Here is a 14,559-nt window from a genome sequence, read left to right as displayed (position 1 = left end):
ACCCAATATTATTTGCCATTATTCTACACTCCTTTCCTCTTTCTATTTGTTCTAATGTTCTACCATTAACTTTCATACTCCATTTATTCCTTACATTTTCAAAAAGAAATTTGAGGGGAGAAATTCTACCTGTGGAAGAACTTTAAACACAGAAATATAATTCCTCTTTATCAGTCCCTCTGTGTGGTACTGTGACTATCACTTCAGACAAGTTGAAAAAATTTATGTCTTGTATCCAAAAGTTGTTCTATTTCTTAGAAATATTTGGTAGTTTTGCAGAATTAAATGTGCCTGGTAAGGAAGACCTAGAAGTAGAAAGGAGTGGCAATCACAATTTCTTCTCCTCTGAATTTCCAGTATTCTTAATTACTTTCTGGCTCCCTATAGCCTTCCAGTATCAGTCCCTACACTGAAAACTATACCTGGGGAAAAGTAGAAGTTCTCCCACTTTTCAAGCTGCATAGAAATTATGCTCTCTGTAGGCTAAATCCATGGATTTGTACTGTTTAATAATACTGTTTACTTCAAGGGTTTCTTTGAAAACCTCCTAGGAATTTCTTGACAGCCTTTGATTACAATGTTATCTATTTAGGGATATAATCAAATTTCCTGGAGTTTTACTTAGAGAGTATGCATTTAGATGAGTATTGAATGATGAAAACTCATAGATGAATCTAGGCAACTAAGCTAGTCTCCCTCATCAGTTGTAAAGATATATTGCTCTGTGGTAGTGAGGCCAGAAAGGGTATTAAAGCTAATGATTTTAGTCACAATAAGGATTTAAAAAAAAACAAAAAAAATCCTTGCAGAGAAAATGCTTTAAAATTAAAAAAAAAATTCACCCATTGTAAACACATTGATAATGGCATTGAAGACTCAGAGAAGATATTCAAAAGTATTTAGAAGTTAAACATTTAACCAGTTTGGAAAAAGATTTCTTAAACTACCAAATACAAGACTGTAGAAGATGGCATTTAATCTAATCAAATCTGTAACCTCGCAATGGAGATCTTTTATTATGGAAAAATGTAGACTATTTATTAAAGGAAATATATGTTTTTCTTTTTAGGGCCGCACCTGCGGCATGTGGAGGTTCCCAGGCTAGGGGTCCAATCGGAGCTGTAGCCACCGGCCTATGTTATGCTACAGCCCCAGAAATGAAGGATCTGAGCGGCATCTGTGACCTACACCACAACTCAAGGCAACGCCAGATCCTTAATCCACTGAATAAATTCAGGGATCAGACTCATGTCTTCATGGATACTAGTCGGGCTCATTAACCACTGAACCATGATGGGAACACCTAAAGGAAATATTACATCTATAAAACGAAAAGCGAAGGGTCTAAAATCTTTTAAATTCAATATTTCATCATACATTGGATATTTTCAATGAATTATGCACCAACTAGAACAAACTTTATTTCAATATGTTAAGTGATTCAATTGAAAGAATCAAGAGAATGAACATATACTGAAGGATATTTAAAATGTCATCTTTGGAGTTCCCTGGTGGCTCAGTAGGTTAAGGATCTAGTGTTGTCACTGCTGTGGCATGGGTGCAATCCCTGACCCAGGAACTTCTGCTCCACACATTCTGTAGGCATGGTCAAAAAAAAAAAAACTGTTCAGCTTTTTTTCTGAGTCACTTATATATGTCTTTCAGGAGTTCTCAAAAGAATAAATCTTGAAGCAAGAGCAGAATTAAATATTCATTTACACAGAACTACAGTTATGTTTGTTTATATAAAACAATGTAATAAGTTAAGAATGTATCTCTAATGCATGGCATGGTCGCCAGGTTACAAAAAATTTTATTTAAAATGAGTTATTTATGTAATATTTATTTATGCTTTATTTCATTTATTTCTTAAGAATATGGGGTTAGTACTATTACCAACTACATTTTATTTTTTTTATTTTGTGTTTTGTTTTGTTTGGCTTTTTTTAGGGCCACACTTGAGGCACAGGGAGGTTCCCAGGCTAAGGGTCGAATCAGAGCTGCAGCTGCTGGCCTATAATACAGCCACAGCAATGCAGGATTCAAGCCACATCTACAACCTACACCACAGCTCACAGCAACACCAGATCCTTAACCCACTGAGTAAGGCCAGGGTTCAAACCTGCATCCTCATGGATACCAGTCGGGTTCCTTACCACTGAGCCACAACAGGAACTCCACCAACTATGTTTTAGAAAAGAGAAAATGTTTAAAATTTACAGGGAACTTAATAGGTGACATACATCCACTAAATATTTTTCAAATATTAGTTCATATAAAAATTCAGGATAACCTTCTGAAGTAGCTATAATTACATTTTTCATTTTGTGAATGAGAAAATAATACTAAGAAATTTTAAATAATTTATTCACCTTAACAGAGTGGCAGAACTGGAATTCGATGTCCTTAAAACTTTTTACATGCTGCCTCTCACAATTTAATTTTTAGAGTAGTAAGTAACCTATCCAAGGTTATCCTAACGGTTAACAAATAAGAGTCAGGATTTAAAAGAAACCTCTGGGAGTTCCCATCATGGCTCAGTGGTTAACAAATCTGACTAGGAACCATGAGGTTGTGGGTTCAATCCCTGGCCTCGCTCAGTGGGTTAAGGATTCGGTGTTGGCGTGAGATGTGGTGTAAGTCGAAGACACAGCTTGGATCTGATGCTTCTGTGACTGTGGTGTAGGCCAGCAGCTACAGTTCCGATTAGACCCCTAGCCTGGGAACCGCATACCCTTTCTAGGGTGCGACACTAGAAAGACAAAAAAATTAAAAATTAATTAAATAAATAAATAAAAGCAACCTCTAACACAAGGGCAGTATTGCTTTTAGATTTAATCTCTTCATTTTCTATTTATGTTAATTCATAAGTGATCTCATTTTGTTCCAAGACTTGCTCTTCAGTTTTTATTTGTAGTGCAACATTTCTTTTGAAATCAAGATATATACTACAACTACCTACTGAGTATCGGTATTTGGATATATATGGTATTCAATAGTGTTCAGTTTGGCAGTTTTTAAGGGTATATTTACAAAATACTACTGAGGATACTAGTTAAAAGATCCACCTGGATAAGTTTGGAATTTTGTTGGACAAGGTACACAATGTTGAAAAAAATCAGTCTTCTCATCTGAAAAATGGGACCAATAAAATTATTATGTGCCTTAAGGAGATTTAGCTGAAAAACTAAAAGAATGTTTTTTAAGCCTTGAGGAGAGAGCAAGGAGGAGGTAGAAGAGAAGCCTGGTATTGCTGAAGGCTTTCTCTCCAAAACTGATCCTCTGTCCACAAAACTCAATCCTCTGTCCACTCTGACCTAAGTCCACCTGCTCCCCCCTATTGCCCTTCTCCCCTTGCCCAGCCTCTTTTTTTTTTTTTTTCTTCTGTCTCCTATTACCAGCCATGGAACTGAGACAGTGAAGGAATTCTCCATTTTTCTAAAAAAATGTGTTTCTTTCTTTTCCTAAATAATAACCTTGGATCCAATCTGAGAAAAGAGAAATCTCTGGAGTGAGAGGAAATTGCATGATGGGAGGCTGTCAACAAATATATTATAGAAAGCCCATGAAGAAAACACTATCTCCAGGATCAAAAATTCCACTTGGCTCTCTCCTCTACTGTGATAGATGCAGAGGGAGACTTGCCAGACACGATAAATTTGGAAAGACTAGAGTTTCTAAATATGCTGCTGAGGTGAGGTAAGTACAGCCGGTAATTCATCGATCCTCTCCTGTGTTCTCTTGATACCCAGTTCAGTTTCCCTCAGAGCAGCCTTAATCTCAGTTATTTTGAAGAGCTGCCTCATCCCAGCACAGATAATCAGAGGAGCAGCAGGTAAGAAGTTCATCCAGCAGGAGGTCACAGTTCTCTTTCCTGTCCCTCCAAACACAAGCCTCATTCACCACACAACCTGGCCGAGGACCCGGCACTGGGACAGGGAGGAGAAAGTTAAACAGCAACTTACAAATGGAATAAAGCAGAAGGCAGTGTGGGTCTCTGTTAGAGGGAATGAGTGTTTAAGGGGTTTTGGTTTTAAAATGATTTGAAGTGATAGGGGAAGGACAGGAGACATTGACGGGCAAAAAGTCCTAATGCCTGTTTACCTAAAAAAGTATACACAGGGGAGTGAAAATAAGAGATGAAGCCGTTCTAATTTCTAATATTTCTAGCAGAAAGCAAATGGAAAATTGATCATAGTGCTCTTGGCATTCTGCAGGCAGAAGCATAAGGAAATCTGGCACTCTGCTCCTCATCCTGAGAAAGAGGGACTGCTAGGGAAAAAAATTAGCAAAATGACCTCCAGATTTACTAAACCCACTAAAAAACAAAACACCCAAAACACTGAGTCTTGTAGAAAAAGTAAGTTTCCCCTGTCGACAGAACAGTGCATTTCCACATTTTATGACATTTCCTGCTTCAATGCTTTTTTTTTTTTTTGCTATTTCTTGGGCCACTCCTGCGGCATATGGAGGTTCGCAGGCTAGGGGTCGAATCACAGCTGTAGCCACCAGCCTACGCCAGAGCCACAGCAACGCGGGATCCGAACCACGTCTGCAACCTACACCACAGCTCACAGCAACACCGGATCCTTAACCCACTGAGCAAGGGCAGGGACCGAACCCGCAACCTCATGGTTCCTAGTCGGATTTGTTAACCACTGCGCCATGGCAGGAACTCCTTTTTTTTTTTTTTTTTTTTTTTTTTTTTTCCTTTAGCATTGTTTTTGATACTCTCTTAACATGCTAATTAGAGATGCGAAGTATCACTATTCTGATTTTCACATCTGCCCTGAGTCTGGATTACCATGAAGGAGGTATGTGGAAGGGGATATAGAGATATTAAGAGATAGTGACAAGGGATAAGCAGCAGGGTCCCAAACTATAGGAGACATCAGGTGGAGAACAGCAGGTCTGGGAAAAAAAGGGACGCAAGTAGACAAACGAGGATTACGGGATGCTTAGGCTTAGCACATTATAACACCTGCACCAGAGCACACCTTGCATCTTGGTTCCAAGAAGGCAAACCCCTTGTCTGGAGCCTTTGCCCACTATAGCTTAGCCTGTCCCCAGGTAATTGCATTCTCATTATACAATCATTTTAATAAAATTAGCATCAAGACTTTCCTCCACTACCTAGCCATTTCCTGATGAATCCTGAGAGCCACAACTAAATAAAGAAGGTCTGGGGGGGCCCACCATATTGGGGGAGATTAAACAGCTCATAAGGGAGGGACAGCACCCAGAGACCTGGAAGTAACAACAAATAAAATCTACCCTAACTCTATAGTCTGGAGCTGCCAGGTTTATCTGGTAAACCCACTTGCATTTTCTGTCCAGCTTACTCTCCTTTATAAACTTTGGTTTATTGCTTTGCTTTAGGGTAGTACTTGGCTCTAGGGAGCTCCCTTCATTGTTCAGCAGAAGGGAACCCAACTAGTATTCATGAGGTTGTGGGTTCGATCCCTGGCCTTGCTCAGTGGGTTAAGGATCCTGCATTGCTGTAGGTTGCAGACATGGCTTGGATCCCATGTTGCTGTGGTTGTGACCTACGGCTGTAGTGTAGACTGGCCAACAGCTGTAGCTCTGATTCTACCCTAGCCTGGGAACTTCCACATGCCTCACCTGCAGCCCTAAAAAAACAAAACAAAACAAAGCAGAAAGAAAGAAAAGGAAAAAAGAGTACTTGGCTCTGAATTCTTTATTTTCAGGGAGCAAGAATGGATCTCCACAAGGCAGCACTACATCAATAAAACTTGTGGGAAGAAAAATGGGTAGGCAAGGTGGGTGGAGATGTCAAACAAGGCGGCTATCCATATCCATCACATCCAATCTCTGTCACGTTTTTCTCCCTCTTGACCACATCCCTTCCTATATTATTTCTTATCCTTCCTTTCCCTCCCTGATTATTTTTCCCAATAAAATCCCATTCTATTTATCTTGTTCTGAGCCAAGATAAGGATGTGGGAAGGTTTAAACAGCAGCCCCTAGGGCTTGGAAATTGCAACATTATTAATGATAATAATAATTAATATCTACTGAAAACTCACTCTATCAGATACTAGGCTAATTAGTTTATGAATATTATCATATTTAACATTAAAACTAATATACAAGTAAGAGCTATTATTATCCCCATAATAATGTCCCACAAATAGGGACACTGACTTTTAGCGAGGATCATATGGGGACAACAAATGGTGAAACTAGCATTCAAACCCAGGCAATTGGATTTTCCTGGTTGAAATCAATTTGCTATTCTGACCACCTAAGTGTAAATATTTTACATCATTGTATTAAAATTGACCACCAAAGTTTGACAGACAGCACATGAATAATAGGGTATAGTAATCACATTTTGTTACAATATAAATTTTATGGTAACTTGACACCTTGGTACCCTGCACAACCATGGGAGGGCTTAACCTTCCAGAGTTAGTGGATTTGTAGAGATAGCAAACAATTTGCCAGTGTCTATCTTTGGTACGCAAACTAACTAATCCTAAATCCATACCCTCATCTGCCTCCTTTTGTCAGTCTCCTGCAGTGGAGAAAACTGATGACCCTCTCTCACATTGACCAAAGCCATGTACTGGACAAGTAATGACAATTCCAATAGCCCAGAGTCTCCTGGCATTATTTAAACTATCCAACTCAGCCTGCTCACCAGCACTCTTTCCTTCCAGCAAAAACCATGAAAACTCCTATCTATGCTTTCTCTTCACTCCATTGCTTCCTGATCAATGCTGGCACCTCCCCATGTGGCCCAGTGTTGTGTGGCACCACCCCATCCTCTTGGGAATTGTAAAAAATTATCTTTTCAATGACGATTTTTTCCTTGATCTGTCAGCCCCATTACATCTGAATAAAAGCAAAATCCCAGATCTATCCATAGGTAGATGACTTAAAGATTAAATTTAACATTTTTATTAATTCACTTATATTTAACTACATACCATCCTCCTCTCCTTGCCTTACTATATCTCCTCAACAGAAATGGTAGCTAATGTTGATAATAGCATCACTAAATGTGTCAAGTACTTAGTATTTTACATACCCTCATTTTTCCTTATAATAATCCTATGAATTAGATAATATTAGAATAAATACAGTGATAAGGAAACTATTACAACATCATGTATAAAAGATATTTTAAGTTATCATTATTTTGAGACCTTTAAACATGAAGCTACTCTCTTGCCACACATTGTCATCCATAGGACATAAACACTTCCACTTTAGAGTTAATGAATTATTGTCTCCAGGCCATCATACCTTTAATCAAGGTAATTTACTAGATTAAAAATAATTTGTTTTCATCGCCTCAGAAATAAGTGGCAGTCCTTTCTGTCAAGGAAGTTGACTAACTTTATGGATTCCAGCCTATAAAACATTGGACTATTGTCTGCAATTATTTTTCTGTTTCTCATCAATAATATTTAACCATCTGCATCCTAAAGTTTACTTTCACCCCCCAGTGTAATTTCATGGATATGACAAAAGTATAAAACATAAGATGTTAGGAACTGAAAAGAAATCCTCTAATCCTACATCAACTGCCATTGGGTCTGTAATGGTAGGATGGCTCTCAGATGGCCTTCTTTCCTAATATCCTAGCTAATAAAGTTATGGAATATCATTTGTGTCATTGGGGTATATAATACAATACTTTCCTCTTGCTAGCAAACTCTCTTGCTTATTGTCACTGAAGAAGCAAGTCACCATGTTGGGGAGGCCCAAATGGCAAGGAAGTGAAGATGTCCCCCAGCCAATAGCCTACTAGAAATGGAGGCTTTCATTCTAATGGTTCTTGAGGAACTACAATTTTTTCTTCAACTATGTGAGCTTGGCAACTGTCTTTCCTCAGTCTACCCTTTAAAAGAGACCTCGCCCCTAGTCAACCCTTGATTTCATCTTTGTGAGATGAAACAAGACATATCTAGATAATTAACCACAGAAACTATGAAATAAATATATGTTCTTTTAAGCCAATACATTTGCAGTAATTTTGTATTCAACAATAGGCAACAAATACAGAGTCTAATCTAGGAAAGCTCTTCTTGATCTCTCCAGCCCCTCTTTGCCATATTGGTCTAAGGGATTGAATTCCATAGGCCTGAGTTGACAAGCATTACTATTGCCTAAGAAAATTGCTGTAATAGAGGGACAAACCAGTAGTCAAGAGATTTCTGTGCCATAACTCAGAAAGACCAAGTCGTGCATGCAAAAAAATTTTAAAAAGCAAAATGTTTAAACTAGGATGCAGTTATAGGGGGAAATTATTGCTTTATCAATATATACCATTCACTCTTTGTAACTGCTGCTGTAGCAGGCCCTAGTCTCCAAAGGATACTGGCCATAAGAAATGTCTGGGGAATTTGGATATCAGCATCCAAGTACAGTTTTAGTAATCATCCATGTTTTACTCTACAAAGTTATTCTGTATTAGCTGTGGTTTCTATTCCCCAGTAATCCTTTTTAACCCAATCATATATGAAGAGGCACAAGTCCAAGGATCATATAAACAAATTCTGGGAAATACAAGTCCAACTCCAGGTAATTCTTCTCTAGTTGAAGGACCTGTATGATGGCCTGTCAAGCTAAAAATGGCACTGATCAAAGTTAACAGACAAGATCTTATTCAAGGCTATTGCAATAGCAAAGAGAAGTGAAAACTAAAGTCTGGCTCAGATCTGGTGGAAAAAAAAAAGGCAGGAGAGTTTTAAAGACCCAGTTGAGAGGCAGTTTTTGTTTTTATTTTTTATTTTTTTCTTTAGTACAAATTAGCAGCATTCTTTTAGTTTTATATGATTTTTATTTTTTCCATTATACTTGATTTACAGTGTTCTGTCAATTTCTACTGTACAGCAAAGTGACCCAGTCATATACATATACATATTCTTTTTCCTCACATTATTGTCCATCATGTTCCATCACAAGTGCCTAGATATAGTTCCCTCTGCTATACTGCAGGATCTCATTGCTTGTCCACCTCAAATGCAATAGTTTGCATCCATTTACATCATTTATTGAGCCTGGGATACTACATGTATAAAAGATAAAATGAATAAATAACAAAACAAAACCAGGTCCATTGGCAATGAATTATATAATAACTAAATTATATTTTGCACTTACATTTGGAAGGCTAATGCAATTTTTACTAATCTCAAGTATTTTTAACTAATCCCTATTCTGTCTCTGAGGAAATAAAACTCCAACATGGAAAGGAAAGCACAAAGAATTGTCATAAATTTGGGGCTTACTGTGCACCAAGCTTTATGCTGACTGTTCACATTTAGGCCAGTCAGACCTAGGATTTAATTCCTAATTTTATAATTCTAGAATATGATTGAAACCATTGTTAATTCCTTCTTCTCAAATTTTTAGTTAGTTTTAAGATTTAATTATTTTAAGAGTTTAGTAGTCCAATCATTCTCTTGCCCAGATTGAAAGTCTTTAGATGAAAAATTGTAACAATTATACTAGTGTTAAGCTTTTAATCCTTATGTTATTCTAATACTCAGTGTTAAAGAGGGTTGAAAATTATACTTTTGCTTTCCTCAACAACCATAAATGATAGAGTAATAAGACCTTTATCCATTACTCTGTCACTATAATTAATGAGGTCGTCCCAATATCAATAATATAGTTGAATAGGATATGATAAAGTATCAGAATATTATAGTTAGTTCAAGAAGAATGATATTTTAAAAGCATAATTGTTTCAGTTGTATTTCATGGTTATATAAATTTTTATCTAAATGATGGACAATAAGATGTCTGCTTGCTCGTAAATATGTTTAAGTGAGTATTGAGTAATTTCTACAAGCTTATTATTATAGAGTGTTAGATAATCTTAAAGTATAAAGCTCTTGTACAATCATATAGAAGAATAAAAAATATTAATTACAATGAATGATGAAGGATTCAGCAGTGAAAATGTCTACTCTTTTGAGTAATGACAACCATCAAATTTAGTGAATGAGGCATGTGTTTTATTATAGCTTGAAATTATTTCTGTGGAAATGTGGAAACTTCTACTCTTTCAGTTTCATGACAAGATGAAAAATAGTGTCTATGTAAAAATAACAAAATCCCATCTTAATCCCAAAGAAGTGTCCCAATTTATTGTTTGATAATCCTATAATAATGAAGAATATATATATATAAAATTTCTAGGTTTCCCTTTTACCCTTCACTAAAAGTCAAGATTCTTTCTACAAAAGATGGTTTCATAAATTTAGATAAAATAAATGACACACTTCTATACAAAATTGAAGTATAAAAGGGTTCCAAAATAAATGAGAATTTAATCAAAAATTTTTGATTAAAAAACTGTTCAGAAAAAATTCAAAATTTTAAATTAAACATGGAAGTTTCTAGTTTCTTCTATTTAATCTCAATCAAAATGTTATGATAGAAAGTATCATAGTTTTCTGTTTATCAACTTCTAATTAGTATAGACCTAGACTGAAATGGGGGGCAAATTTTGGGAACTCAAATGTGAGCTATATTTGGGAAGCCAGAGTTTAATTAAATACTAGAAACAGCTTTTAATTATCTCTACGTAACCTTCAAAGTCAAGGTGGTTATTCACTTTACTCAGTTTGGGAAAAAAAAAACACTCTATGTTGAACATTAACCTGGCAGTAAAAATAAGAAGTAATGTTTTGTTTTATGTCACTATCAACACACCAATATTAAGCAAATGTTATGCAGGTAGGAACAATTTCAAATGATGTGTTGAAAATAATTAGTATGTATTAGTTTTTCCAAGTATGTTCTAAGACAGTTGAAATATTATTTAGCCAACAAGCAATAATTGCCCACAATTTTATCTGGGAAAGTAAAAAATAAATAAATAATTGAACTTTGTTTAACAATGAAGGAAGATTATACCTATAGATTTCTTTTTTTAAAAAAATAAGCTACGAGGAGTTCCCGTCATGGCTCAGTGGTTAACGAATCCGACTAGGAACCATGAGGTTGCGGGTTTGGTCCCTGCCCTTGCTCAGTGGGTTAAGGATCCGGCGTTGCTCTGAGCTGTGGTGTAGGTTGCAGACACGGCTTGGATCCCACGTTGCTGTGGCTCTGGTGTAGGCCAGTGGCTACAGCTCCGATTGGACCCCTAGCCTGGGAATCTCCATATGCTCCGGGAGCAAAATAGCAAAAAGACAAAAAAAAAAAGACAAAAAAAAATAATAATAAGCTATGAGATAATCACTTATTTTTGAAAACAATCTGGGTCAAATAAATTTAAATCATTTTATAATTATTTGACAATTTTTCTAAAAAACTTGAACATGAAATATTTGAAAAAGTATGGAATTAAATTTAATGTTCATGGAGATCCCATCATGACTCAGAGGAAATGAATCTGACTAGTATCCCTGAAGATGTAGGTTCAATCCTGGCCTCCCTCAGTGGGTTTAGGATCTGATGTTGCTATGAGCTATAGCGCAGGTTGCAGATGCAGCTCTTATCTGGCATTGCTGTAGCTGTGGAGTAGGTGGGCAGCTACAGCTCTAACTGGATCCCTTCATATGCTGTGGATGTGGCCCTTAAAGGCTAAATAAATAAATAAATAAAAATAATTTATTTTTTTGGCTGGACTCATGGCATGTGGAAGTCCCCAGACCAGGGATTGAAACCAATCCACAGCAGTGACAACAACAGATCCTTAAGCAGCTATACCATAGAACAACTCCCTATTCACACTTGATTACAGTATTTCCTTGCTTGCTAGGTAAACATGAGACCTATCAAAATTCTAACACCCCAAACATCGTCCTGTCATTGCCAAAATAAAGTCATTCTTCAGCTGTAGTAGAATCATTTATAATTTTGAAAATGAAACGATAGCTTCTTGTCAAAAAATGAATATGTGCAAAACTGTGTGTATTTTCTCAGGGAATTTTCTAACACAAAGTTAACTAAATTTGTCCTTAAAAAAAATTGATCCAAACTGTTCTTGGCTGTCATCTGAATGGCTGTTACTAAACAGAAGCTACCAAAAATGATAATAATAATAAAAATAAAAATCCAAAGAGATAGGGCTTTTGCAGTTAATGTGTGGAAACAGTCAGAGGTAAAACTTTTGTTTTGACCCTGAAAATGTATTCTAAGTGTCCCTGCTGACTTTAGACAGAAAACAGTACAATCTCTTGCTGACACATCAATTCTTTGATTCCAGATGAGCTGTACAACCAATCAAATGTCAAACAATTTTTATCTCTAAGGTTAAAAAAAGTATCTAAAAACATTTTTTATAGATCTTAAATTTCCATTTTAAGCAACAACTAATATAAATACATATATGCACATGTAGAGACAGACATACAAGTATTTAAAAGCTACCAAGCATGATTTTTAAATTTTTTTTCTTTGTATTCTTTGTCTTCTTAGGGCCATACCCACAGCATATGGAAATTCCCAGGCTAGGGGTTAAACTAGAGCTGCAGCTGCCAGGCTACCCCACAGCAACATCAACACCAGAGGCAAAGCCAAGTTTTCAACCTACACTCCTACACCGCAGCTCATGCTGGATCCTTAACCCACCGCAGCTCATGCTGGATCCTTAACCCACAGATGGGGGTTCATGCTGTGATTGAACCCCCATCCTCATGGATACTTGTCAGATTCTTTACAGTTGAGCCACAGTGGGGACTCCCCAAGCATTCTCTTTTAATAATTGATTATAACTACTCTATTTCTTATTTTTGTCAACCAAAGCATTTGACTTACTATTTTACATAAAGTTTCACAGATACTTGTAGAGCTCCCTTCATATTTTTTGATATTGGGAATTTATCATTAATATGGATTACTCTGATTTTGGAAGTCAGAAGCTTAGAGATCAAAAACTTTCAAGAAACTCAGCATGATGAATCTTAAAAATATGTAGGATCTTATAACTTTTCAACAGAGTCTGGAAGGTTAACTTGATAGGTACGGGATGAAATGGGTAAGGAAAAGTTTGCAATTAACTACATAAAATGTTTTATGTTATTCTTTACCAAGTACATTTTCTTTTATTTTTTTCTATTTAGTATGTATTTATATTATGTGCATATGGTCAAAATTCTTAGCTAATAAGAAATATATACTTCTTGTTTGCAAAAGGAAATTTGTGTCTTTTGATTACATTTTTTAATCTATGCTTCCAACAAATTATTCACAATATACATTTGATAGCTACATTATTCACAATATGTGTTTGCTAGTAAGAGCTTTGCATGCTTTTCACCTATTCTACTTTACCAATTCCTTCAAAAAGAAGAATATTTTATTTATCAATCACCAGACCCAACCATCAAAGTTAAGTAATAATTTGAAGCAAATTCTATCTGAAACAGGACAAATCATGTGATTAAATTCCAAACTGTAAGTTAAGGTGTTTTGATCACCTTATCTATAAAAGGTACCTAATAAAGGCTTGTTGGATAATTGTTATCATAATAGAGAGAGACACTTAACAGTTTGTATTTTCATATAAATCGGCAAAATATCATCAAAACCCAAAACTTCTGTTCTTTACTTTGGAAGTAAAAGGTGTAGGAAAAAAATACCCTTATTTTCAAAGAATCTTAGTTGCATCCCACAACTAAATATATCAAAGTAAGTTCTAAAATTTCTCATCCTTTAAAATGTATTTTTGAGTAATTTTAAGTATGTTTTAAAATCATGGACTTGGACCTTTCTAAATATCTGCTCTGAGTGTATATCATTGTTTTTCTTAGTTATGAAGAACATCTTCATTATAAATATGATCTATTCATTTGTTTCCTTTGTTCATTTTCTGATTAAAAATAACATATTTCCCAAATCATGAAGTATCAAGTTGTACTCAGAAGAGCCAATATCTTACAAGCCATTGGTAAGAGCTCTGTTTCTAATAATGTGCCACTGATGTGTTTTCATTTAGCTGCAAGTACAGATGCACGCCAATACCTATTTCTTCAACATTTCCTGTTCTATTTATTTACTTATTTATTTGGCTTTTTAGGGCCGCAACTGCAGCATATCCAATCAGAGATGTAGCTGCCCGCCTCCTCCAGAGCCACAGTAACTTGGAATCCAAGCTGCATCTGCAACCTACACCACAGCTCATGGCAACGCTGGATCCTTAACCCACTGAGCAAGACCAGGGATCAAAACCGCATCCTCATGGATGCTAGTCGGATTCATTAACCACTGAGCCATGACAGGAACTCCAGACATTTCCTATTCTAAGAGGAAGTAACACAATATGCATCAAGTATAAACAACCTGTAAAATGCTTCTGATGTTACTGAAGCTCAAATATTTTATTCTTACTGCTTCAAGTGACATTTCACATATATTGCACAAATTAATTGCAAAGTCAAACTGATGTTAAGGGATACTAAATAGTAATAGTAATTTAATTACAGGAAAAATCAAACATGTTCTTTCTGCAGAGCATACAGTATTCTAAACCTGTTTCTAACAATTATGTAATTGCTAGATTGTTACAAATACAATTAGCAATAAACTATTTTTGAGTATTAAAAAAGGTAAGGTAGAGTATTACCTATTATA

Source organism: Sus scrofa, chromosome 4 (genome assembly GCF_054392235.1).
Source record: "Sus scrofa isolate SSC_HxYL_T2T_F1_AM1 chromosome 4, Sscrofa_HxYL_maternal_Yorkshire_Landrace_v2.0, whole genome shotgun sequence".
NCBI classification, from domain to species: Eukaryota; Metazoa; Chordata; class Mammalia; order Artiodactyla; family Suidae; genus Sus; species Sus scrofa.
The sequence above is the reverse complement of the archived record's forward strand: the minus strand, read 5'-3'. Positions refer to the sequence as shown.